Here is a 26,512-nt window from a genome sequence, read left to right as displayed (position 1 = left end):
TTTTTTTTTTTTTTAATAGAAGACTCTGTATCTTGAAATAAAAAGAACTAAGACTATATTGTTTTCTCCATTGCCTCAAGGCTAAGTGTTGCTCTCTATAGCTGCTCTTCACAGGGAGGATATGGCTGCGCCCTGTCCTCTGTTCCAGCCCAATCTTATATTCACCCCCAAAGCCATGTCTTTTTCCTTTCTCATCTTTTCTCATGCCATCTCCCCCTGCTTGGAAGTCCTTCCACACCTACCCAAGACCTTCTTATCTCTCAAGTTTCATAAGCCTCACTATTCAAAGGATGGTCTGTGGTCCAGCAGCATGAGCATCACCTGGGAGCTTGCAAAAATGCAGAACCTCTGGCCCCACTCAGACCTGTTGAACCAGAAACCACATTTTAACAAGATCTCTAGGTGGTTCCTAGGCACATACATTTTGAGAAATGCTGCTCTAGAGCAGGCCTCAGCAAAACTTTTCTGTAAAGGTTCAGATAGCGAATCCTTTAAGCTTTCAGACTGTAGGGTCTTTGTCCCAATGACTCAACTCTGGAGTTGTTGGCACGAAAGCAGCCAGAGACAATAGGTAAACACATGGGGGTGCTGTGGGCCAGTACAGTTTTATTTACAAAAGCCGGTGGCAGGCCCTCTAGCTGTAGTTTGCTGAACCCCTCTAGAGTTCAACACCTTTGCTTACTGTAATGGAAAGCCTTTGGGTGGCCCCCCCGTGACCCCACCTCCTGGTATTCACACCCTTGGGTAATTCCCTCCCCTGGAGTATGTGCTGGATTTCTAGACTCACTTCTAACAAGTAGAATATGGCAGAAGTGATGGGATGTCGCTTCCAAGGTTAAAAAGACTGTGGCTTTCATCTTGGGGCTCTTTCTCTCTGTCTTGCTCTGTCTCTCAGGTTGCTAGCTCTGGCAGAAGCCCTCTGCCATGTTGCAAAGCACCCCATGGAGAGGCCCACATGACTTCCAATGACCATATGAGTAAGCGTGGAAGCATATCCTCCTCTACTCAGACCTTGAGCTGACTGCAGCCCCAGCAGACAGCTTGACTGAAACCTCACAAGAGAGCCTGAACCTGAACCAGCAACCAGTCTGATTCTAGATCCCAGACCCTCAGCAACTGTGAGACAAAAAATGATTATTGTGTTAAGTCCCTAAATTTGGAGTAACGTGTTATTGGCAATAGATAATTAATACTGTTGGGTCTCCAAACTACTCCCTCGTATGTCTTCCTTCTAACTCCTACAGCATTGTTTCAGTGAGTCCTTGACTAGAAACCATCTTACATTGCTTCCTAATCATGTGAGTCAGTCCAGAAGTAGATTACAGATTCTTTAAAGGGAGGGACTATATCTTATAAAGTAAACAGACATTTTTCACAGAGTATTTATTGAATTAACTGCACAGAGTTTTTCTCGTTTTCTGTTGGAAAAGCAGGAGCCATTACTTGCTGGAGCAATTGTTTCTGTTCCCTGACATCTAGTTTTCTCTGGGCCTGCATAGGAACTATGTTTCTTCTTCTACCAGTACAGTTTTTATTTGACAACAGTGAAAAAAAAATTAACCAAACACCTGAAAGCTTTTTTCAATTACCTGGTAAGGTTATTAAGCTGCACTCTGCTGTAGAACGGATCCTTTTCACTCATCTTTTTGAATTCCTAGATGGGAGAGAAAATGGTCTTTGGACGATAAAGGCTGTTCCCAGGTTATCTTTGAGAAAACTGTAATCCACTGTATTCTTTTGCTTCCAGTTTTTCTCCTGCCTCTTGATTTTGTTGGCTCTTATCTCCGTTTTGTTATTTCACAGTTGCCTGGGCACATAAAGAACCTCTCTCCCTGTCACTCCCATTTTCAAGAGCTTGTTTATGGTGCCTCCACTCTGCCTCACCTCTGATGACCAACTCTGGGAGTGAGAAAATGGTGGGCACAGAGGGCAGGCTTTCAGAAAGGGATCTTTTCCAGTCGACTCAACAGTAACCCAAAAGAGCAAAGAATTCATCCTGGCTAATGTTGGTTTGAAAGAACTCTGACCAACAAAGAGTGGATGCTTTGTTAAGTGTAGAGATCCCTGGATCAGGGGCCATCTTGTACTGCATTTTAAAATTTTCTTATTTTTCCTGTGAATGGAACTAAAGTTTTCCAAATAGTGGACACAGGCTCTACGGGGTATGTGTGTGTGTGTGTGTGTGTGTGTGTGTGTGTGTGTGTGTGTGTGTGTGTGTGTGCGCGCGCGTGCGTGTGTGTGTGTGAAATTCCTTTTAAAAATGTATTCCATTTTTCTCCCCTAAGTCCAGGTTCTTTTATTTTGTCTATAAATTATATCCTCATCTACAAAGTGCGCTTGATCCTAACAACTCTGAAGACCTTTGCCCCAAAGCTAAAAAGACACAGGTTATCATCCGTATGTGCAAGTCATATATGCAAGTCATGTATTATTTTTGGTCGTGACCACAACCAGTTCACAACATCTGTCCTGTGATGATCATGACCTGCCCATGGTGGTCATCTGTACCACCATTGTTTCAGAGCCCACCTTCTGGGATAGAGGTCATTGTGCCAGGTTAGTGGTCACAGAAAGCAAACAATACCTGTAGTCAAATACAGTTTCTATAACTGTAACTGGTGGAAAACTTAATTGGAAGTTTAGTTTAAAACTTAAACTTAATTGGATCTACAAATTACTGATCCAGAAAGCTGTGAAAAGAAGAAATTGGTTTAATATCTAGGATTCCAAATTAAAACCAATATTATTTGGTCATTCCAAGTCATTTATTCTATAAAACGAGGAGTAGGCACACTTTTTCATCAAGGGCCAGATAGTAACTTCATAAACATATCTGTGACTCAGTTTCCCCCATGAACTGATAGTATTAGCATTCGAGAACTGGCAGACTGTTTTTCTGGAAAATTTAGAAAGGGATTGTATTTACAATGCAGTCCAAAAATTGTTCAGCTTAGAATTTATATAGAATGCGTACTGAGACTGATTTAGGATTACTAAAAAAATGCCGCCAACGTGGAGTTGACTATCTCACCCTTGTCTTACAAGAGTGGATGTAGATGTTTTGTTAAACAACTTCCTGCCCACACCTAGCCAATTTTTAGTGCCAGTGGAACCAGAGTGTGGGCCTGTGGGTCCCTCAGAATTGGGTCCCCTTGGATCTCACAACTTCTGCTTCTTCACCAGCAAGTCTCAGAGTCCAGTGCAGTAGATGTATGATGTGGCAAAGCTCACCTGCTATCCAACCAGCAGAACATGCACAGAAAATTAATTTAAATAAAGCATGGCACATATTTGCTTTGGTTTAAATTCATAAAATGCCATTTCATTACACTGTGTTTTCATTTATGTCATGCCAAAGCTATTTTTTTTATTATTTTAGAAGTTAAAACATGTAGGAAAATACATTTTTCAAATAAACCACTGTCATGATATAGATATTTGAGCCTTGTAATATTGATTTTATAGTGGAATGATGGATTGTGAAGTTTAAGGGTTTTTTTTTAAACTGCAATTAAAATAAGCATTCATGAGGGGTACCTACACCCCTCCTTCCTGTGATAACCCCATGACAGCGGCCAGTTGGCGCTTCTGAGAAGTAACACTTCTCGTTCTCACGACTCAAGCACATCTTGGAGTGAAGGGTAGGGACTTGAGCAGACTGACATAGAGCAGGGAGGTCATGTCCTTAGAAAGAAAAGAAGGCGCCCTTCTCCTAAGGGAAAGGAGGCCTAGGGGAGAACATAATTTGTGAGTTGTGGGGTCACCAGCCCTGACTCCTGGGCCTGCTTCCCACACAGCCAGATCTCTGACAGTTTCCCTTTCCTTCCCCAAGACCCCCGGGATGTGATCATGGACTCTCCTCCCAGAAGAGCACAGCAAACCTGAATTTTGGGACTCTCTCCTGGCATCATTTCCTGGTACATGTTGATATCTCTTTAAGCATGATATTTTTACATCACTTTTCGAAGAGTGATGACTCTCATTCATTCCTAAAGTCAATAAAGGCATATTGAGTAGTCACTCTGAGCCAGGCACTACAGATACAAGATGAATGAGACAAAATGGTGACACTGAAGACCTTGTGGTCTGGTAGGCAGACATGTTCATAGAAAATAATTACAACACAAGTGGATGTGGCAGTTACTCCTAGAAAAAGTCTTCTTGGAAAAGAACCCTCTTCACACCAGAAGGAAGCTTGAAGAAGATCTCTGAACTGTCTGGGGAAGTGAACTCACTTAGAAGGAGAAGCATCCTCTTCAAAGGAGTTAAGATCTCTAACCATTTCAAGTAAGCAGGGGAGTCATAATCTCTAGGGTTTCACTAGAACTGGTATTTTGGTGACCTTGCTTCTAAGTATAAATTTGAAATATTTTTAAAAATTTTATCAGACTCCCCCGAATCACAAGGTTTTCCTTTTTTATTTTTGGGTTATTGGGGGTAAGCAATTTAAAAAATAAAGACATGGGATAGCAGATTCTGATTCTGGGTATCTACCAAACTTGCAGTGACTTCTTTTCTCTGAGAATTGCCCTCCCTCCAAAGTACCCCCACAAAGATGGAGGGATGGGTCCTATGACTTCAAGTCCCCGCACCCACTGGGGACAGCTGACCTGACTTGAGTCAGTCAGATTCTCTGTCCTAGGGCTTTAGCACTGGGACTAAAAGAAAGCTAATCGGTCTGCAGTGTCCAGAGACAAAGCACCTTCAGGAGTTATGTAGAGTCTATCTGCCGCTCACCATATACATGAAAACACAGAGAGAAAATAGTATTGGTCATAGAGAGAAGCAGAAATGAGGGATGGAGAGAGAGAGAGAGACACTGCTGGGTGCCTGAAAGTGTCTAGTTCCTGGGCCTTTTGCCCTTGAGTTCTATAAGACACCCATGGCCCTGTGACACATTCCCTCTTTTGGGTAAGCCAGCTCAAGTTGGTTTTTGTAACCCATAACCAGAAGAGTCTTATCTAATACTCATTCTCTCTGGTTTAGGTAAAGTCCTGCCTAAGTGACTGAAGGGCTTTTCTTACTTGTGTGCTATCAGGATTCCAGGTCTATGATTCCCAAGCCCCACCTTACACCTGCTGAATCTGATCCCCTAGGGTGAGGTCCAGGAATCCACATTTTGTAACAAATCATTAGGACATTCTGATGGGTTGCCAGATTGTAGAACTGCGGGATAACACGGTGCTCTTTGTAACTGAACTATGATGTGCCAGGTGCTACCACACATGCTGTATCACTTTCCTCACAACGACTCTGTGACATAGGCGTTATTTATTAGGGGAAATGCTGAGTCCCTCTTCTAATGTTTCCTTCCGTATGGAGGCAGCTCTACTGGTTGGAACGCTTCTGTCATATCTTTAGCCCCTTACTCACCGGTGACCTATCTAGTTGCTGAGTTTGGAAGGAGAAACCAGGCACGTGTAGCCCAGCTTCTTGCTCTTCCTTCTTTTTGGGAGCTGGCCAGCCTGCAGAGAGCATGTGTTTTCAGATGCCTACTCCTTGCTAAAAATCCTCCTACACAGGCTCTGCCCTTGCTGACACGGGCTGCGGTCGGGGAGACCCTCCTCAGTCTAGTGCAGGCGTGATGGGGTGGGAAGAAGTTCTCCTCATTGTGAGATTCAATGCTGTATTTGCAGGTAAAGCTACATTACCAGATACCAGTTTACCAAGGTGCTGTCTTGGTCCCCATCTGTCCCCACTTCTTTGTCTTATGTCTTTATTTGTTCAGAGCTCTGACAGGGCAGAGGGGGGCTATTAATTGGGCTCCTCAAGACCACTGCATTATTACATACATGGTTCCAGATAAGACCACTGTCTGTCCACCACCAAGTCCAAGCGCCTTCCTCTGCCCCACGGAGAACCTCTGAGTGGTGCTTCTCAATATATATAAGCTATGTATTCCCCTGGAAGTTGATGGAAATGTACATTTTGATTCTGAAGGTCTGGAGTAGGGCTTGCGAATCTGCATGTCTAAGAAGCTTTCAAGTGACACGTGTGCTCTTGGTAGGAAGTTCACACTGGACCCACATGATTATATAAAGGCTGACTTTCAGAAGTCCAGAGCCATACAAGGGTAGCAGGCAGTATGACAACCTCCCGCCCAAAGATGTCATGTCTTAATCCCTGGAACCTGTGGATATGTTACTTTATATAGCAAAGGGAAATTAAGGTTGCAGATAGAGAGAAGTTTGCTAATCAGCTCTCTTTAAAATAGGGATATTATCCTGGACTAATCAGATGGGCCTCATATTATCACAAGGGTCCGTAAAAGTGGAAGAGGGAGGTCGAAGAGGAGGCAGCAGAGGGATATGACATGAGAAGGACTCCAACAGCCATGGCCACCTTTGAAGACTGAGGAAGGGCACGTGAACCAAGGAGTGTGGGCAGCCTCTAGAAGGTGGAAAAGGCAAGTTTTTCAAATTCTCTCCTCGAACCTCCAGAAGGAATACAACGCTGCTGCCTCCTTGATTTTAGTCCAATGAAACCCATGTCAGACTTCTGACCTACAGAACCATAAGATATGTACCAAATATGTACTGTTTTAAGCTTCCAGGTTTGTGGTCATTCATCATGGCATCGATAGGAAACTCATGCACAGACACTTCCTTCACAGCAGTATAATCCCTAAGGCTGGGATATTTCAACCAGGGAACCAGCCTGAGAGATTTATGAATAAGAGATGCTTGGTAAAAACATATAGTGTCCCTTGATAAAAAAAATTCTAAAGTTTTAAACGCCAAAACTACTGGACTGAGTGAATAGGACTGACTAATGCCCCGAACAGGCTTGATTTTAAGTTAAGTGAGCATGACGAGCACGTTGTTAAAAACTCAAACCTGATTAAATCTCTGATGAAGCACAGCTTGATAGATGCCAGGCGACCACAGCTCTGTGAAAGCAAATGCAGTGTGCAGAATGGGGGAGACTTCCCATAGGGTTGGAAGCCTGGGCCCAAGGAAGGCCACGTGGGTCACCACGTGGTTCATCCCAACAGTGGTTTCATGCCACAGGGGAGCATCCTATCCATGCCACAGGGTCTCTTTTTTTCAGATATTTACTAAAGAGTGGGAGAATGAAGAAGTTGTGGTGGTATCACTCGCTGTAGGGAAACTCACTCGTTCTGGGCCAAGTTTTCACTGACTGAATTTCAGATTAGGAAAATAAACTTTTCAAATGCTTCTACCCAGAGGTGGGAAATGGAAGTGTGGCTGTTGGAATTGGCACAAATCTTGTCACTGGGTTCTTTCATTTACTCGGCCATGATTTCATTTTTTCTATCACTGGTTCATTCATTCATCAGATATTTACTATGTATCTACCAATATGCCCAACCTTGAAAATGCAAGATGAAACACTATGGAGTCTTATTCTCACGATGTCAGTCTAGTTGGAGAGAGAGACTTGTGCTCCAGCTATGATGGTGAAGCCGTGTTCATGAATTGAGCTCTGCCCTCATGTGCTAAGGAAGCATGGGGGAAGGGCACTTAACTCAGTCTGGGACTGGATCAGAGAGGGCTTGAGGAAGAGGACCTGTTCAAGATAAATTTTAAAAGATGAGAGTTAGGTTGGAGTAGGCACTCCAATGGGAGAAATAGCACAGTGCTATGAAAGAGCATAGGACATTCAGAAATGTCAAGAATTTGGGTGTGGCTGGAATTCAGGATGTGTTCCTATAGGGAACAATAAGAGAAGAGGCTGGAAAGATAACCAGGGGCCTGGTCATGAAGAATTTCGTATAACGTGCTAGGAAGAGGAAGACCATGCAAATGAGTGGAGGGTGTGAGGCGGGAACGTGATGTGGTCAGATTTGCGTTTAGGGAAGATCACCTGGCGGCTGTGAGGAAAGTGTCCTGGAGGGGAGGGAGGCCAGATGCAGGTGGGGCAGGTGGGAGGCCAGAGAAGGTAAGGTTCGAGTCTGAATGGGGCTATGGACAAAGATGCTCTTTTTCTTTTCATTTTTATTTATTTATTTTTATTGGAGCATAATTTCTTTACAATGTTGTATTACTTTCTGCTGTACAACGAAGTGAATCAGCTATATGTGTGCATCTATCCCCTCCCTCTTGGAATGTAGTTGCTGTACAATATTACATAAGTTACAGGTGTGCAATATAGCGACACGCAATTTTTAAAGGTTATACTCCATTTATTATTATTATAAAATATTGGCTATATTCCCCATGTTGTACAATATAACCTTGTAGCTTATTTTCTACCTATTAGTTTGTACCTCTTAATCCCCTACCCCTATATTGCCTTTCCCCCCTTCCCTCTCCCCACTGGCAACTACTGGTTTGTTCTCTATAAAAGATGCTCTTTTTAAGAAAAGACTAGCCTTAGGGATAAACTAAGGCTTATTCTAAATTGAGATGAGAGCATTTCATAAAGTTATAAATGCCGAATTTATTCAGTTCACCTGAAAAAGCGTTAAGGAAATATTAGAAAAGCGGCAAATGCTGAAGGCTCTTGTTGGTTGTCGCAATATGTTCTTTTGGCTCCAAAAGAGTTTGTGGACCGAGAATAGATGGAAGCTAGGACTGTGTTTAATATGCAATTTTGTATTGTTATCATCGGCTGTGATTATAGACTTGACTCCTGGTTTTTCATTCAGAGCCATTTATTCAGAAAATCTCTTATTCAGAATTTGAGTTCGTTCCTCATTAATTCAATGGCAGCTTTCTGTAGCCCAGTGCTTGAATTACCTAATAGGACCTGCCTGAAATGATTAACATAAGAGGATGCCGTGGGGTTGTATTTGATATAAATGATTTGTTTCCCGAAGTTGTCATTTTATTAAAGGGGGACCCAGTGAACCACCTTTGCAAATGAAGGCAAGGTCCCAGCTTCCGTGAGGTACCTGGGAGGTTAATGAACGATTAGCAGCTGACAAACGGCAACATGGCCGGGGAAGAAGGTGGTGTTTCTCAGGTGGTGGGTCAGCATCCCTGGGAAAGTGAGGCCTCATTCTGAAAGGGCTGGGGAGCCCCTTTCTGATAAGCGTGGTGACCATGGAGAGAGAGAGAAGTGTAGAGTGGGCCCACACGGGGCTCAGGAACTCACACTCCAGCACAGCCTCAATCCTACTGCTTGGGTTATTCCCAAGTGGATCAAGTAGGGGTGGAGTGCCAGTACTCCCCTAAGGGAATGGGGATGATGCTCTGGGTTTCTGTCCCTCTGACACAGAGCCAGGCAAGCTGGTGCTAACACGACCTGAGTTTTTCTTCTGAAGTGACCTGTGGACTTTGTACTAGAATCTTTCAGTAACTTGCTGGTCTCTTTAAGAGCTGAAGGGAACAGGAAGAATTGGAACACAGGCTGCTGCGAAATATTCTTTCATTTTGTTCAGCAATTGGAAAAAACACACGTTTTCTGCGTCATGCATTGTTTAGTCATTATACCCATTTTCTAATTTTGTTGGTTTTGGTGTAAACATAGGTATGCATGCCCAACTTATATGCCATTTAAGGACAGAAATAATTTGTACTTCCCCAAACATAAATTGAACATTTCCATGGTATTGATGCTTTTTAATCCCAGAGAATGCTGAAGAACAAAATAGCCCACCGAGGGCTGGGCAGGACAGACCTTCAAAAGACAGCATGCCTAGATCCATATGCGTTCCCATAACTAGAGGTACTTGAGACATTTTTTTATGGACGTTTTCGTTTCTCCTTCCCACTCCATTTCCTCCTCTGCTCCCCTCACGTATACTTCAGTTCCTATATCGCTTTATTCCTTCTATTCTAGAGGAAGTAGGGTCCAGTGGCCCAGTGCTGCCTGTTGCCACAGTGCCGTTTTAGGAATCCCTTGCTGGGGCACTGCTTAAGTCAATTGTGTGCCTCTTCATTGAGGGAAAGGCACCTGTGCAGGTGGAGGGGCAAGCAGGTAGAGGATAATTTTCTACTGAGAAGGAGAGGCTTCTAAGTGCTGCTCAAATCCCACTGTTAGGACAAATCTACTGAAAAGATTGGTTTGGCCTATACCCATGAAATAGGCTTCCCCTACCTCTTACCTAACCTTCTTATAAGGGCCACAGGCTGACACTTAGACAGTGGTACCCACACTGGACCACATGAGAAAATTTCCACGGGAGTTTTAAAATGCAGATTCACAGGCCCTGTCCCTAGCCAACAGAATTAGATTCTCCATGAGGTGGGACCTGTGAGTCTGTATTTTTGTAAAAGATTTATGAGTGGTTTGGATGTAGTTGATCTGAGAGGTGGCATTTAGGTACCAAAGGCAGAGCACACCCGTGTTTCCTAGAGGTCTCCTTGTACAGACAGTGAGTCCATGTGGCTGTCTGTGCTCCCTTCATGGGCTGTACATCTTGCCCATGTCCCCTGATCCCCGATGTACGTCTGGGACCATCTGTTTTCAGGTATACAGTGTATGCTCTGTGTACATCTCTAGGCTGCTTGATGCAGAAATACCAGCAGCATCAGGGGGCTTTGTGAATGGCAGTGCCCAGGTTCCTTGGCAGAGCCCACATCAGAGCCTGCCTGGCCAGAACACCAGCACAAGCTTCCCCAGACTCTCTTCCCACCGAAAGGTCTCAGAAGTTAAACAGTGAGCCCAGAGGATTAAGGTCCCACTTCTCCACTTGGAAAGGGCATTTTCACTTGGTGAAAAATATAAAAAAGAAATAAATAATTCTCTGTATACATTCACTGCTGCTGCAAACTCATGCATTTCGCAGACATTTTGTTTACACAACTGCTCACAGAAGTACTATATCTGAGGTAGAGTGTTGTCATGCCTAATTTTAAAACGAAATTTAGATTGTAAGCTGGAACTGTGGCTGCAGCCATGTCTGTTCATCCCGAACTTGCTTCATGCACGACAAATGCCTTGTACAAGCAAAAGCAGCTGTACTAAAGCCAAATAACCCGCAGGGACGTGTCTAGTGAACAGCCCTCAGGTACCTCAGTCCTGGGACATACAGGTACATATGTCCATACTGGGCCACCTTCAATCCCACCCCCATTCCTCCTCTGGTCTCTCCCACTATATAGATCATGGGATGGTATCTTTAAATACCACCACCAGGCTCCTGATTTTCCTGGCAGTCATTGTCCTTTCCATTAACATCATTATCTTAGTCGAGGGTCCATTAGAACTCCTACTGTAATGAGAACTTGGGGTGTAGCTGTTCATTACTTTCCTGGTCACCCACAGCTCCAGCTGTCGTGATGAATGCTCTGCATACAATTCTCACTTGTTTCACACAGTCCCTCTTGCTTCCATTAAGATAATCATCCTTTCCCCCCCCCACCCAACTCTGTAGTCATCACCTCATTATAACTCCATTACCTTTTAGCATCATCTACATTATAATTCCATTACCTTTCCCATCACCACCATTACCTCCCTTATCACCCCCTCTACATTTCAGTTGCCCTCACCTTCTCCTTTACAGCCACCAGCTTTTCAATTACAGGTCCATTATCTTTATTACTACCTCTGTTACAATCATAATTGTCCCCATAACAATTTCCATGTCTTTCTCCACCCTTCTGCAATGCAAGACCTTGGCCACCTTTGAAAAAGCTACAGGCGTCCCTATTACACACTAGACATGTACTCCAACATCTCCACTAATGTTAGAAGCCCCTTGTTTTCCTGCATCAAATCACCATGATAATGTTAATCACAGAAGTTCTGCTACTTTCCATGGTGATTTCCCTATCGCCTTTGTCACTTTTATCTACCACTCACTGCTCCATCCTCATTTCTCTTTCAGTGACTGCCAAACAGTCATAATCCTCCTCTGAAAAAGACACCAACATCTCATCTGTTCAGCCCTGTGTTACAGTTGCCTCTCTGACTGCAAGCGTCCTAACTACCAGTTTCTTCCTCAAAGCAGTTCAAGGCCCTATTAATATAACCAGCGATGCATATTGCATTTCTAATACTCCAGTGTGTGTGTTTGGGGGAGTCAAGTTGCTTACTATTGCCCTGTTTTTTCCATTAGATGGTAAGGTCATGGTGGACTAGACCTCATTTCCTTTCCAGAGCACATAGCAGCTGGTTAAAGTTAGCATTCCGAAAGCGCGGTTGATTGAATGGCTCTTCCTTCATCTTTATACTCGCGGTCGATTGCTGTCGCATTGATCACTATCAAAACCTCATCAATACACTCTTTACGATTTCATTACCTCAAGCTCCTCCTCTTGGAGGAGAGCTACATCTACTCGTCCATTCCTGGGCCATTATCTCAATAATTATCATGGCTTCAATGGCAATAGCTCCATTACAACTCCATTACCTCTCCTTGATTAAGGAGAGATAGGCCATTCCACCACGATGCCCTGCTTCCCTGCCAGAACAGCCTTCGGCCTCCACAAGGAATTACCAAGTCTGTGTAGCCTCTTCCTGGCAGTCATCCATCATTGCACGAGTGATACTTACACTCTCGGCCGAATGTGCCAGGGTTCGGATGACAAAAGGCATCTTTTCCTTCCCGGTGTCTCGCTGTATGATCTCACACGCATCCTTCAGGGTAGCGCGTATGTGGAGGAACTGTGGATTCAAACTGCCTGGGTCCAAACGCCCACTCTGCCACTTACTAAGTTGTTTGAACCTTGGGCAAATTAGTTAGCTTTCCGGTACCTCCATTTCCTTGTCTATAGAATGGAGATAATAATACCTATTATGACTGGTTGTTGGGAGGAGTAAATGAGTGAATGCCTCAAGCAATCAAAACAGCACTTAGCAGATAGAAAGCACCCTGCAAATCTTAACTCTTCTCAGGGCTCCATTTTCTTCTGGCCAGAAGAGGGAGGGTTGGACTAGAATAATCTCTAAAGTCCTAGACTGAACATTTGATGGCTCTGTGTTTCTGGTACCCGATTATCAGAGTTCTCACGGAGTTTCAGCATCACGGTCCGTCAGTCATTTCCCAGCCTCACTGTAGGCTGCTGACTCAGCTGGGGAGCAGGGCACTCCCTTGGCCCATGGCCACAGTTGTTCTGCATTCTGGGCGATCTCTAGGCATTTTCTTCTCTGCGCCTAATGAAAGACTTGCTGTGGTTTTGCGGTGGCTGGACTGGACTTAGCTTCACACACATAGCTTCAGCCGCCACCTGCACGGCCTCCCAAGCCTCCCTGCCCTGCTAATCTTGTCCTCCTTTCTCTCTCCTCTTTGATCTCTGAAGCAATGCTGAGGGTTCGCAGGTGGAACCTGAATATGCCCAACTTTAACGTGGGAGCTCTCCAACCAGCCAGGGCTGCTCCAGGCCACACTACGAAGGAGACAAAGTTTGATTCTGGCTTTGCTCCATCATGATTTTCTCTCTGTCTCTCTTTCTGGCTCGATTCTCTACCCCTCCTTCTGCTCTTTAACTAGGCAGACCATCCGCCACTTGCACGGGACACCCACCTCCATCCTGCCTTACCTAGCACGGCCCCATGTTCCAAAATTATTTTTCCCTCTTCTCCCACCATCATTTCTTCTCCTCTTCTCTGCATTTTTCTCCTCCAGTGGCCTTTAGACAGAAGATGATCTAATAAAATAATGGTGATTCTAGGGTGGGTAAATGGGTCTCTCTGGGGACGCCTGCCTTTCAGAAGGGACATTTGGGAAAGGCAACGTCTTAATAAGACTATATGTCAAATGGTATAATTTCGGACACATAGCAGAACGGGGTGTCTTATTTTTTATTTTATTTTCTTAAAATTTGAGAGGGGGTGAAGGCAGGGTCGGGGAGTAATTTTCAGGGCAAGGAGATTTCACCATGCCAATCAAAATATATTTTGTGGGCAATTCCTGCTCTCTCTGTAAAACCCACTTGAAACGCATCCAATAAATTATACATAATTCACCAAGCTCTCCATTTCTCAGAGGCTACTGGAAGCTTCAGCTAATGAGGCCATCTCATCTGTTGTGAAGTTTCTGTGGGTTCTTAACACCCAATTGTTAGTAATATGAGAATTCAGTTGTCAAGGATCAGTCTGAAGTGTGTGAGGCTTTCAGTGTAAACAACATACCTCTCACGCAAACATGAGGAAAAAGATGCCTCGCTTTGCGATTACAGAGACAACAAAAATTGGCTGGCGCTAGTCCAATTCTACAGAGACATCTGGGACTACAGAAATATTGTCTGCCTCTAAATTGTTGGTCTTTGGCCAAGACAATCCAAAGGTTGGCACAGGTGCCCAGGGGGATGTGAGGCAGCTGTGGTAGCTGCTCTGCCATCACCATCATCAGCAACTTTTCCTTCTCCTGTTCTCTTTCTTCCTCTTCTCTTAGTCTGACTATTTTCCATAGTCCGAGGAGCCACACTCACTTTGCCCTCCTGGCTTTGTACCACCTTTGCTTTTAAGGCTTAGCTCGAATGAAGTCTTCTTTGGCCATCTCCACTTCCCTGAGCCTTGTGACACTCACTCTGTCTTGGTTCTTAGCAACTAACACAGCCAATGCCAGAGTGTAGGATTTAGTACCTCGTATATTGTTGTGCATTGGTATTTCACTGGTTTTCTGGGTTGAGAATTGTCCTCTTGACTAGATCCTGAGCTCCTTGAGAGTGGGAACCATGATAGGTGCTTTTGTGTGGCCCTTGCACATATTTTTATACTTGACACACAGAAATTACTCAATAAAGTCTCCCTAACTGGGTCTTGTGCTCCTTTCTCTTATTTTGTCCTTATCTGCTTTGCCTGTCCTTTTAGCCACCGCATTCCATTTTCCCTGCTCTTCCCCACTGCCTAAGTGCCCCAGGCTGGTGGTGCTCTCACCACTGTGTAAGCGTGTTGGATGCATCCAGGGGTAGGAGATTTCTGACTCCTAGTTCCCCAGGAGCTAGGGATTGTTTTCAAGAGTGACCACCTGGATACTGCGCTAGGTAGGACTAACTCCCGGCCAGTCCGAATCCTTTGGTTTGGCATGAGAGGGCAAGAGAGAGGAGCTAACCTCTAGGTTATAAAAAGCTGCCGCAGGCCTTCCCTGGTGGTGCAGTGGTTGAGAGTCTGCCAGCCGATGCAGGGGACACGGGTTCGTGCCCCAGTCCGGGAAGATCCCACATGCCGCGGAGCGGCTGGGCCCGTGAGCCATGGCCACTGAGCCTGCGCGTCCGGAGCCTGTGCTCCACAACGGGAGAGGCCGCAACGGTGAGAGGCCCGCATACCGCAAAAAAAAAAAAAGCCGCCGCAATAAAAGCTGTTATGGGGCCAACTGGATCCACACATAAAAAATTCAGTTTTTTATGTAAAAAATGTTTTATGTAAGTGCTGGTTAACTTCTTACAAATCTGTTAACAGTACTGTTGATACTTTCATTTGGGGAAAAAGCCAAACCATTTAGATGTGCTTTGATGACATACCAAAGGGTAAATTTACATAAGTGTTTTCACTATAAATACGGGTCCTGCCTAGGATCAATTCTCATCAGTATGTTGGAAAGCAATTTCAGTAAGTACTCAGCTTAATCAATTCGTATCTGCTCATTGACCTTCGGGATTCTGTGCAAGTCCCATCATGCAGTGTGCTCTGTGATTCTCTGTCTCTTCAGACAGCGTATTTCTCAATATTTGTCCATGGCTTTCACAGTCAGTCAATGCAATCAACTCTTCCCTCCTTTCAACCGCTTCCCTTGCCTGGGGAGGTGAGAGCCGAGCAGCGCTTCTGCCACATGGTGTGTTAGAGAACACTTGTTTACTATTTCCCTAAACTCTGGAGAACTAAGAAGATAGCAAGGCATTCTGGGATAATAAAAATAATGGGAAAAGAGAAAAAAAAATTATCAGCTTGTTTACACAATTATGAAAATGATGAGCACTTATACATGGCTGTTTCCTCAATTATTCATGGTTTGAAGCTCTTAAAAATTCAATTAAACTAAATAACCTTTTCTTCAGCACTTATTCTGAGCAAGGTAGTGTAATTTGAGGAAGGGGAGACAAAGACACAATTTGATAAGGAGAATCAGAGAAATACACAGGTGACCATAGAGCACAAGTTGAGTGAGGTCAATAAGAAAAGCACAGTAGACGCCCTGAGGGTTTCAAGCGGGAACCACATCTGTTTGGGTGAATCCAAACGGGATTTGTAGAGGATGGAGGACATTGTGTTAACATCTCCTCTTCTCCAACCCCAGGGCCACTCTTTGAGTTCAGGCCTCTCTCCCTCTTATCTGGATGATGAGAGCAGCTTTATATCTGATTTCCCTGCTTTAATTGCTGCTTCCAGTGATCTTTATAAACGGCAGTCTGATTACTGCGTCACTCCCTGGCTTTGACCCCTGCATTGTCTGCAAGAAAGCGTTAACGTTTCTCAGGATCTCACCTTGAAGACTAAATATCTGTCATGCTCTGTAACCTCAACGCAGAGCTTGTCTGGCTGTCCTGTACCTAGTGTTGTCTACCTGTCGCACTGCCTCAGTGGCTTCAGTGACCTTGCCCACAGTAGTGCTTCTACCGGGACTGTCCCCCACTTCTCTCCCTTTCTCTCCTCCCTTCCTGGGTTCCTCATGTGTCTAGAGAGCTCCTATGACACGTTCTTTACCGCCCCCCACCCCCAAGATAGGGCTGATGATCCCCGTCCTGCCCGACTGCAGTACACGGCACCGTCGTCCCACTTTCACACGCTTTGTAATTTGGGGAGGGGATAAGCATGCTTGCCTGCCTTATAAGACTGTGTCCTCCTTGTGGTCAGGATCCAGACTGGGCGTGGCACTTAGTGTGTGCTCCATGCTCATTTGCTGAATTCACTTGAATGTGTTGCATGGGCGGGTAGGATGCACCATTTTCCGTGGGGTTAAAGAGGGACAATATGGTAAGAAGTGAATGTAGAACATTCTTTCAGAGTTTGGGATAAAAGAAAAAGATAGGAAGTCAAGGGAAAGCTGTCTCTGTATGTTTGCTGTGGAGAGGAGACTAAGGGCTCCATGGAAGAGTTTAGCCTTGGCAAGGAGCAGGGACTTTTCTGTCCAGAGAGACAGGACAAAGCAAGTCAGTGAGGATGAGGAAGCCCTTTGGGAAGGAGAGGAGCAAAAGTAAGCGATGCTCTTTTTATGTGGTCCCAGGCTTAGCAAAGGGAGAGGTGAGCTGGAGGGTAAACTGCTAGTGGACACACCCAATACTGGTACATTTTTCCCCTTGTAAACTGCAAGACGTTGTGACAAAACACAAATATTCAAAACACTTTCATGAGCAGTGGCCTCTTAGATACTCTGCTCTTTATAAAAGTTTATCACCATTGAATGGGGTGCTTAACTTGCTCTGGGGCAGGGCTGAGCATGGAGGCTCTGCGGAGACCCCTCTGACACTCCTCTTTCCCCTCCCACTCTGTGCAGAACAGGACAGGTGAGCTCTGTCCTGGCCGAGGTTGATCCGAGGTTTGGGAGAGTTACTCACACCCTGCCAGTCTGGAGCCCTACTGTGCTTCTCCTCTTCATCTCTGTTTTTATGAGGCAGCTGGAGCAGCCGTTCATGTTCAAACTGTAGTTTCTGTTCGAATCCACTCCAACCAGAGTTTAAACGGATTACCCGTATTTTCCTCCTGAAACTCCCTCAAAGGCCCCTGAAGGCTGGGTGAGTTTGGGACTCTTAGGGCCAGAGCAGGAGAAGTGAGTGAACCCACAGCTGTGTCCAGGCTCAGGTTCTCCCGTTCACTCCTAGCTGGCTCTTTGGAATTCTTAGCTTCACTTCCAGAAAACATGGCAGATGGTCTTTCCCCACTGGAATGCAAATGCAAGGTTTAAGCTCAAGGTTTGGCTTCTTCTGAAAGGGTGTAAGAGCAGCTATATCTGGTGAGCCTTCCAAAAGGAAGCTTACATTCAGGGGCACTCCTGTGATGACCACCTCCATCAAAAGGGCAAGCCATGATTTTAAGAGCCTCCAACTTTTACTCTGAGGACACCCAGTGGTCTGGTTTGGTTGGGGAAAGATGAGGAAGAGAAGACAACTCAATTGTTGTTTATTTGTTTGTAAGAATACATTTCTCTCGACACAGAACCATCTGTTCCTGTTCACCTTGGGTTGGTTTCCCACTCCATCCCCTCCCATTCTGTTTTTAACTTTTTCTAAAACTTATGGAAGAGTGTTAAATTGGAAGGTGGTCATATCCTTCCCAGCACTGAACCCACTTATGAGAGGTACAGAGCGAGCTGAACAAATGAACCAAGATGGAACGTTCATACTTTTGACCATTTTATATTAGTCTCAGCAAAAATCAGGTATTAAAAACATCAATATTGAATTAAATGACCAAATAGTAGTTGCCCAATAAAGGTTTGTTGCCTGGAACTGAAAGTTATCCCAGAGTGCAGGAGTACAGAGAGTTTTCCCGTAGATTATCACTCATAGATTAGAATTCTGTGCCCTGTTCCTAACTTACCTTTCCTCGAAAATGCATAATCATGGAGACACATCTGCACACAGAATCCTAGACCTTTAGAGATGAAAGAGATCTTATAGATGCACAGAAACCTAGTGTCAGGCTGCAGAAAAACATGGGAGAGGGCAGTTCTTCAAAACCTGTCTGCGGCCCAGAGCCGTCATGAAGCTGGGAGCCCAGCTCCCCAAATATCACATTTATCTCAATTTGGCAAGAAGCTGAAAGCCTATCTGGGCCCATTTAAATTCTAATGTTATTAAGGGCTCATCTAATCAGCTTTTAAAGTAAGCTGCTTTCAAATGCACGGGGAATGAAGGTAGGGCAGCTGCAGGCTGAGTAAGACAGTTCACACCAGCCTGGTGAAGGCACCTCTGTTCCAGTTGCCAAAGAGCCAGGAGGTGACCTGCTGGCTTTCCTGTTTGGTAACTCGTGCAGTTCCAACACCAAACTGTGCTGGTGAACAGCTCTTTGTAAGAACAGGGGAGGGGGCTAATCTGGACAAATCATGCTCTCCTGTGAGGTCAATCGTACACATGTGACAAGGCTTGGCAGAGAAAGACTGGCCTCTGTGCTTTGAGATTTAATCAACAGAGCAGCTGGTGGTCATCAGGATACTGCATCCTATAGATTTCTGAGAAGTCCCACCCTCAGGAGGGCCAGCAGGATCCATCACCCCTGCCTGGACCTACCTGCAGTTTTTAGCTGGCTTCAAGGTAAGCCTCTTATATCCAGCTGTGGCTTGACTCTTCCTGGACCCAGGAACTTGGGTCAGACCGACACTGAAATGGAGCTTAACCCTGTGTGTATATGGCTCTAAAGTGGTTTAGGATTACAATTCTAATTCTGACACCAATTCGGATGTGTGGGTTCCCCCACACACACCAAGCAATTCTTTGACACCAGGTGGGTGTCCTACCATTCAACTCAGTTCCGACACCATCTACCCGGAGAGCATCAGACTCCACAGTTTGAGGGTGCAGTCCCACAAGACTACCCTCCACTTCAGGTGCCAATCACAGGTCCAGGTTGTCACCTGTGCTTCTGACCTACTGGCTACATATTGGAGGTTCCCACAACACCCTCCTCCAGTTCTATTAATTTGCTAGAGTGACTCACAAAACTTGGGAAACCACTTGACTCACAAGATTACTGGTTTATTATGAAGGATATTAAAGGATATGAATCGACAGCCGTATGAAGGGATACACAGGGGAGGTCCCAAACAAGGCTTTTCAAAGGAACTTCTGTCCCTGTGGGGTTTGGGGCCCAGCATGGTAGTACGTGGAAGCATTCTAGTTCACCAACCAGAAGCTCTCAGAACCCCTTTTGGGCTCTTATGGAGGCTTCATTACATAGGCATGATTGATTGAATCATTGGCCATTGGTGATTGAAATCAATCTCCAACTCCTCTCCCCTCCCCAGAGGTCAGGTAGGGGTGGGGCTGAAAGTTCCAACTCTCTAATCACATGATCGGTTCCCCTGGCAACTAGCCCCCATCCTTAGGAGATTTCCCCAAATCACCTCATCTAACAAACTCAGCTGTGCTTGAAAGGGGTTTTGTTTCAACCACAAAACACCTATTTCACTCTGTTGCTTAGGAAATTTCAAGAGTTTTAGGAGCTCTGTGCCAGAAACAGCATGAAGACCAAATATGTATTTCTTGTTATAAATCACACGGTCACAGGGATCATCCCCAGGCCCTGCTTTAAACTTCAATCTCATCCTTGACTTTCCGGAGCATTCTCTGATTCGACCTGTGGATTGATTCTACAGGAGGGACGGGGGCAGGGTCCTCATTGCTGCAGTAAGGCTGCCTCCAGATATCATGTGATGTTGGTCTCCATCCCTCTCCCACCGTCCATCTTCTGCACACAGGCTTCTCAGGTCCCCCGCGGAGTCTCATTCAGGCTGGTAGGGTCCTGGGTTTTTCATCCTTCTAAACCCTCCATCAGATATCATCATCAGATGTCAGGACTAAATGAAAATATGTGGCTTTCTTGCCAAGCTCGTAATTTGTCTCACATTTAAACCAATATTCTTTCAATATTTATTCAGCATCCATCTAGAGGATGATAGCGCCCCAGATCCCACTGAACTCACCTTATTCAGAAGTCAGTTCAGAGCCCCACTATTTGTATTTAAGCAAGTTTCTTTGAGAGGGTGGGAGTTGGGAGAGTTTAACCTTTCATTGCAAATAGTTTGTCAAATGTCCTTTTAGCTATACAAATACTGGCTCTGAGTAGAGGGCTGTTAAGTAAAAATGTCTTCATCCTAATAGCTACCTCTAGTTGCTGCCCAGATGGTCCACCCTATTCCAACTCTGCTTAGTTGCAGAGAACTTGATCTCAACCAGCTGTTAGCCTAGGAGCACCAAATTAACACATTCACTCTTAAGTGTGAATGGCTGATAGCCAACTTAGTGCAATGAGGTCTCGTGAGTGTGTACGTACATTCAAAGGTGTTTTCAATGGCCTGGGGTACTTTGTGGTCAAGTGTCCCCAAGTGAGGCAGGATGTTGCTGAGGACATTCTGGGTTAATTCAAACGTGGGGCTTCATAAAAGACTTGTCTTACTGCTGTAGAGTACCACGATAGATAATGAGAGCATGATGAGTCTGAGGAACGAAATGAGTTATTCCTGAACAAACTTTAGCAATTTTATGAACAAATACAAAAGGCTGGTGGGTATATTATCATTGTTTTGTGCAATAAAAAAAAGCCGCAACCTGTTGAAAGGTTCCCAATTCAGTGTATCAAGTTTGAGCGCCAAGAAAAGTTATTAAAGAAGCAAAATATTCATTGTGCCTGTCAACTCTGTGAATCCTCAGAGCCTTCTCCCATGGACCATATTTTAGAGGTTATTATTTCAACCTGAAAATTCTTTAGATATATATATGTGGTATGAAAAAGGAATTAGGAAAACTTGTAAATTAAAGGAAATAAAATGACAGCTTCTTCCTCTGGCCATATAAATAGTTATGGATAGAGATATAGAGGTGGATATTCTTTCATAATACTTTATTAGAGCTTCTGGAGCTCAAGAAATTTTAGAGTCAGGCTGGTTAATAGTTTAGCACTGATTCATGCAGGCTCAGAGCAAGCGCAGTTGGGTTAGGTAGCAAGTCTAGCCCCTTGAAGGGGCTGAGTGCAGTAACGCACCTTTATGACCAACTACGTTATGAAATACATTTCCAAAATGTTTTATGAGAAGCCAAAACCTTGATGTCCGGTTTCTCCAGCTTTTTCTGAGACAGCATGAAGCCCAGGGGAGCTAATGTTCTTTGACTACCTCACTGCAGAGAGACTGTCCCCCAGGCTGTTGCTGCAGTGACAAGGAACCTCAAATCCTGGGAATATGCGGTCACAAGTGAAAGCCTCAGACTGACCATTGCAATGATGGATGGTAAAAGGTTCACAGAAAATGGTACCTTTAGCGATGCTGTCTTCGATGTTTTCTCTTTTCCGCACGTTCTTTTATCCTAACACCAAAAGAGAACTGGTCTCTGCAGTCACGGTGATATGGCCACCTGAAACAGGAACAAGGGAGGAAAGAAATTATGTTTATGGTTTCAGAATAAGGAACCTTGGTTTCCCTTTCCATCTCAACTGCCACATCTCCATTTCGAGAAACTTGGAGGTAAAATGTGGATTCCTAAAGAAAACTGTTATTTACTGTTGTTCTTTCCTCTCCAGAGAGTTCTACTTACTTCATTAGTTTTCTTTCATTCATTCTCATAGCTTTGCAATGGAGTGGCAAATATTTAAGCTAAAAATTCTACAAAAGGATTGTAAATCCAGAAATGTGTTTTACGTAGCAAATCCCTTCTGAGATCTTTGAAGGTGGCTGTGGTTACGTGCTTAGATGATCCGATTATGACAAATGCTTGACACTTCCTCTGGGAAGCCTCTCATCCCCCCTAACCCTGAGCCCCTCTCGTGTTCTCCATGTCCGTGACACTCAGTGCTTGCCTAGGTCACAGACATTACCACTCATTGCAAGCTTCTTCATTTGTGCTGTTCTCACTCTGGACTGTCAACTCCTCAAGGGCAAATTCTCTGTCCCAAGCACAATGCCAGCACAGAAAAGTTTAATAAATACTCTTTAAGGAAGTGAATGCATAACAGTCATTTCCTCAGGTTCGAACCACCACCTACAGAAGCAGTGACTTCTCTTGTAAGTGGGGCGCTTCTGTGTCAGCAATTTGTCAGTCTCTTTCAACAGGGCAGGGGAATTGCCTGACGGTCCAGTGGTTAGGACTTTGTGCTCTCACTGCGGCGGGCCCGGGTTCAATCCCTGGTAAGGGAACTAAGATCCCACAAGCTGTCGGTGTGGCCCAAAAAATAAAATTAAAATTAAAAAAGAAATAAAGAAAATAAAGAGGGCCTCTCTGCAAAATTTGGACAAGCCACTCCCTGCACCCCCTACACAGTTCCCACGGATCAACCCACAGTCCATAGCAGGATGATTATGCCTTCAAGGGCCTGCTTCCCACAAGCCCTTCTGACCCTTCTCCAAGTGGACCCTGAGCTTCAGGAATCTCATTTATAGGCGCCTGAAGAGGCTACTTAAAAATCAAGCAGCACTGAGGGAGGAAGGTGCAGACTTTTGGCTAAGGTGTAGGCTTGCTCATCTAAGCTGCTCCTGAAGGAATGAACCTTCCCTGGAGGACCCCGTGGAGACTTAGAATTGAAGGAAAGATCCTTTAGCTCTGGAAGGGCAGATAGGTTTCATCTCTGGAGAAGACTCCAGAATATCAGCAGTGCAGTGGCTGCCTGGAGAGTGGGGCTGGGAAGGATTGGGAGGCTATGTCATTGGGAAGAAGAGTGGTCGTCAAGGTGTCGTCAGTGCCCAGGGTGGGGAAGTGTTGGAGGTGACATGAATACCAGGTACTTTCCTCCTCTGATTCTAATCTGGCTGCTCACCAAAAGAAGCACTGCAGATCCTTAGGACAGTGTAGTTCTGATATTAGAAAATCTCTCTTTCCATGGAATTAAAACTCCCTCTCCTTTTTACTTACACCCACTGACCCTTTTATTTCTCATCCTGTCTGTGAGGTGGTGACCTCATTCTTAGAAAAATCCAATCTCTTTTGAACCAACTAAGTCAAAAGTCATCAAAAGGGCTTCCCTGGTGGCGCAGTGGTTGAGAGTCTGCCTGCCAATGCAGGGGACACGGGTTCGTGTCCCGGTCCGGGAAGATCCCACATGCCGTGGAGCGGCTGGGCCCGTGAGCCATGGCCGCTGAGCCTGCACGTCTGGAGCCTGTGCTCTGCAAGGGAGAGGCCACAACAGTGAGAGGCCCGCGTACCACAAAAAAAAAAAAAAAGTCATCAAAAGTATTGGCTAAATCCCCTTCAGTTTAGCTCATTCAACACTGATACCTTCAATTCAGCACGCTATTTTATTATTATTTCTCTGACTAGATATAGGCGCGGCCATTCATTCGTTCAACTCACATATATTTGTTTACTATATTTTAAATACCTTTATTTGATATTCTTGAAATTATGAAAGTGATAATTGCTCATTGTAATAAGTGAATCCATATGAAGATGTATACCAGAAAAGCTAATAATTTACCCCTAGCCTCAGCCCCTTGATGTAACATTTTATTTCATTAAAATTTTTTTTTATATTGCAAAGCAGAAATACAGACATAGAGAACAAAGGTACAGATACCAAGGGGGAAGTGGGGAGTGGGATGAATTGGGAGATGGGGATTGACATATATACACTATTGATGCTATGTATAAAATAGAAAACTAATGAGAACCTACTGTATAGCACCGGGAACTCTACTCAGTGCTCTGCAGTGACCTAAATGGGAGGGAAATCAAAAAAAAAAAAAGGGGGGGGATAAATGTATACATATAGCTGATTTGCTTTGCTGTACAGTAGAAACTAACACAACATTGTAAAGCAACTATACCCCAATAAAAATATAATAAATAAATAAAAACACCTACTTTCAAATAAGAATATATATATTTCCATACAGTTAAAAACATTTTTTTTCGTTGAAGTAGAGTTGATTTACAATGTTTCAGGTGTACAGCAAAGTGATTCTTTTATACATACACACATATATATATATATCTTTTCAGATTCTTTTCCATTATAGGTTTTACTTGGTATAGTTCCCTGTGCTATACAGTAGGTCTTTGTTGTTTATTTTTTATTTAAGTAGTGTGTATCTGTTAATCCCAAATTTCCAATTTATCCCTCCCCTCCCTTTTCCCCTTTGGTAACCATAAGTTCGTTTTCTAAGGCTGTGAGTCTGTTTTTGTTTTGTAAATAAGGACATCTGTATCATTATTTTTAGATTCCACATATAAGTGATATCATATGATATTTGTCTTTCTCTGTCTGACTAACTTCACTTAGTATGACAATCTCGAGTCCATCCATGTTGCTGCAAATAGCATTATTTCTTGATGTAACATTTAAATAGACTAGCATGTATCTTTCCACACTGTCATCAGTCCAGTTCCCAGGAAACAGACTGAGACAGGATAAGCACTCTGCAGGCTTATTGAGGCAACTCTTATCGGGAGTACCGGAGCAGAATTGACTGGAGGGACCTCTGGAGCTGTCCTGCATTGAGAAGGGACAGGCCTTTAGGCCCTACCAGTCTTTGGAGGTGGGCTGCCCCCAGGGAGAGGTCAGGAACAACCTTGGGCAAAGCAGCTCCTTTTGGCTCAGGGTGATGCCTGGAGAGGAACTCAGCTGTGAGCCGTCAGCAGCCAGCAGCTGGGAGGTTGAGTGTCTCAGTTGGGTGATGCCTCGCGGCACCCACAATATACATCCTCCCCTGTGCTTATTTAAACCCAGTTATGCATATACATGCAGACATATGGGATGCTTTCGTTTATAGTTTTTAAACTGAAATACTCTGCAACTTGTTTTGACTTAACCTAAGAACATCATCATTTTCCCCCTAATTTATTTACGCACACATACATGTACTTTTACAAGAAGATCATAGTCTACATCTAGGCTTTTTTAGTGAAGTCCCCTTATCTTTTTTCTCAGTTCTTTACCTCTCTCTACCTCCTCTCCTTCCCACACTGTCCATATTACCTTCAACCCCCAGGCTAACAGCATGGAACGTAGACTTTTGTGCTTTCCTTCATGTGCGTATAACCACATGTATACATGTGTGAATAGGGACAGACGTGCTGATTTGGTGTTTTGGTCATTGGCAGCAACTATTTAGTAAGAGCCTTCTGAATGCCCAGGCCTGCACCAGGCACTGGAGATACAAGAAGAGGACACAGCCTCTGCCCTCAAGGAGGTCCTGCCCATGTCAGAGAGAGACCCAGAGATGGTAGTTGTGATGAGGTTCACTTATGGAGGCATGCACTAAACACATAGAGTTATTTGGAGAATTAGAACCAGAAGGCAGGGCTCCTATGTTCTAGTCCTGTGCTCTTTTCCATTTAACTATAGCTTTTAAAAAAAAAAGGTTTCAAACTGTGGGCTGAGAAATAGCCACATTGAATTCAAGCCAGTGTGTGCTGACCTTCCTGAAGTTGTGACCACACTTGCTCTGTAAGAGAAGCTCATAGTGAACCTAACATGCTGGCGCCTGTGATAGAATATGCATGACCTCACTAACAGATCCATTTAATTTGATTAGCAAGCTGTCTAGGCCTGGAGAGATTGCACAAAGGCCTTATCTTGGAGTAGATTTTCACATAACTGGTGACAAGGCAAAGGATACTTATAATGGAAATAGATGCTGACGTGTCACCATGTGGACCATTATTCCTGTGGTTACAAGTTGCAGAAACAAAACTGTGAGCAGAGATGAAACATCCAACACAGGGCTCACGCTCCCAGATCCTTTTAGCCTACACACTTCCAGGAGGGCCCGAGGACAGGAGCAGTGGAACCATAGGAGATGCAAGAAAGACAAAAGAGCACGGTGACCTGGCTCCCTGGCCACTCCAGCAAATTGATGTGTTCTTGCTGCCTGTTCTCTCAACCCATCGTTTATCTGCACTTCCCCTCTTGTGTCCAGTGTTTATCTGCACTTCCCCTCTTAGTGTCCAGCGTTTCTCCCACAGCCATTCTCTGGGGTCAAGTTGTAACAGCTCATCTTTGAAAAAAAGTAACCACCAGTTTTCCTATGAAGTATGTCCAGAAAATGTGCATTGTATTTTCCTTCCTCATCAAATGC

General features: G+C 44.5%; 1 protein-coding gene across 2 annotated transcripts in view; it reads right to left on the bottom strand.

Annotated features, from left to right (window-relative positions):
* The window catches only part of TNR (tenascin R), a 425,980-nt gene that overhangs the window by 178,179 nt on the left and 221,289 nt on the right, over positions 1–26,512 (bottom strand). For both annotated transcript variants that reach the window (XR_009563440.1, XM_030875407.2), the window contains exon 2: positions 21,759–21,857. The gene's annotated coding sequence lies outside the window, so the exon portion shown is untranslated. The remainder of the gene's footprint in view (positions 1–21,758; positions 21,858–26,512) is intronic.

Source organism: Globicephala melas, chromosome 1 (assembly GCF_963455315.2).
Source record: "Globicephala melas chromosome 1, mGloMel1.2, whole genome shotgun sequence".
NCBI lineage: Eukaryota > Metazoa > Chordata > Mammalia > Artiodactyla > Delphinidae > Globicephala > Globicephala melas.
Note: the sequence above shows the minus strand (reverse complement) of the source record. Positions and strands in the feature narration are given on the sequence as shown.